Source organism: Chelonoidis abingdonii, chromosome 23, assembly GCF_003597395.2.
Source record: "Chelonoidis abingdonii isolate Lonesome George chromosome 23, CheloAbing_2.0, whole genome shotgun sequence".
NCBI lineage: Eukaryota > Metazoa > Chordata > Testudines > Testudinidae > Chelonoidis > Chelonoidis abingdonii.
Window position 1 is genome coordinate 13,105,407 of NC_133791.1, and position 1,688 is coordinate 13,107,094.

A 1,688-nucleotide genomic window follows, 5' to 3' on the forward strand; every position below is an offset into this window, starting at 1 on the left:
CCCCTAACGCCCAGCTCCGGGGATCTCAGGCCCCCTAACGCCCAGCTCCGGGTCCACAGGCCCCCTAACGCCGAGCTCCGGGGACCACAGGCCCCCTAACGCCCAGCTCCGGGGACCACAGGCCCCCTAACGCCTACCATCGGGTCCACAGGCCCCCTAATGCCCAGCTCCAGGGACCACAGGCCCCCTAACGCCCAGCTCCGGATCCACAGGCTCCCTAACGCCTACCATCGGGTCCACAGGCTCCCTAACGCCCAGCTCTGGGTCCACAGGCCCCCTAACGCCCAGCTCCGGGGACCACAGGCCCCCTAACGCCAACCATCGGGTCCACAGGCAACCTAACGCCCAGCCCGGGGACCACAGGCCCCCTAACGCCCAGCTCCAGGGACCACAGGCACCCTAACTCCTACCATCGGGTCCACAGGCCCCCTAACGCCCAGCTCCAGGTCCACATGCCCCCTAAAGCCAAGCTCCGGGGACCTCAGGCCTCCTAATGCCCAGCTCCGCGTCCACAGCCCCCTAACGCCCAGCTCCAGGGACCACAGGCCCCCTAACGCCTACGATCGGGTCCACAGGCCCCCTAACGCCCAGCTCCGGGTCCTCATGCCCCCTAACGCCAAGCTCCTGGTCCACAGGCCCCCTAACGCCCAGCTCCGGGGACCACAGGCCCCCTAACGCCAACCATCGGGGTCCACAGGCCCCCTAACACCCAGCCCGGGGACCACAGGCAGCCTAACGCCTACCATCGGGTCCACAAGCCCCCTAACGCCCAGCTCCAGGTCCACATGCCCCCTAACGCCAAGCTCCGGTTCCACAGGCCCTCTAACGCCCAGCTCCGAGTCCACAGGACCCTAACGCCCAGCTCCGGGGACCACAGGCCCCCTAACGCCCAGCTCCGGGGACCACAGGCCCCCTAACGCCTACCATTGGGTCCACAGAACCCCTAAAGCCCGGCTCCAGGGACCACAGGCCCCCTAACGCCCAGCTCTGCGTCCTCAGACCCCCTAACGCCCAGCTCCTCGTGCACAGGCCCCCTAACGCGCAGCCCGGGGACCACAGGCCCCCTAACGCCAACCATCGGGTTCACAGGCCCCCTAATGGCAAGCTCCGGGGACCTCAGACCCCCTAAAGCCCAGCTCCGCATCCACAGGCCCCTAACGCCCAGCTCCGGGGGTCCACAGGCCCCCTAACGTCCATCCCGGGGACCACAGGCCCCCTAACGCCTACCATTGGGTCCACAGGCCCCCTAACGCCCAGCTCCGGGTCAACAGGCCCCCTAACGCCCAGCTCCGGTGGTCCACAAGCCCCCTAATGCCCAGGTCCGGGTCCACAGGACCCCTAACGGCAACCATCGGGTCCACAGGCCCCCTAACGCTCAGCTCCGGGTCCACAGGACCCCTAGCTCCCAGCCCGGGGACTACAGGCCCCCTAATGCCCAGCTCCGGGTCCACAGGCCCCCTAACACCTACTATAGGGTCCACAGGCCCCCTAACGCCCAGCTCCGCGAACCACAGGCCCCCTAACGCCCAGCTCCGCGAACCACAGGCCCCCTAATGCCCAGCCCGAAGAGCACAGGCCCCCTAACGCCCAGCTCCGGGTCCACAGTCCCCCTAACGCCAACCATCGGGTCCTCAGGCCCCCTAACGCCCAGCTCCGGGTCTACAGGCCCCCTAACGCCCAGCTCCGGG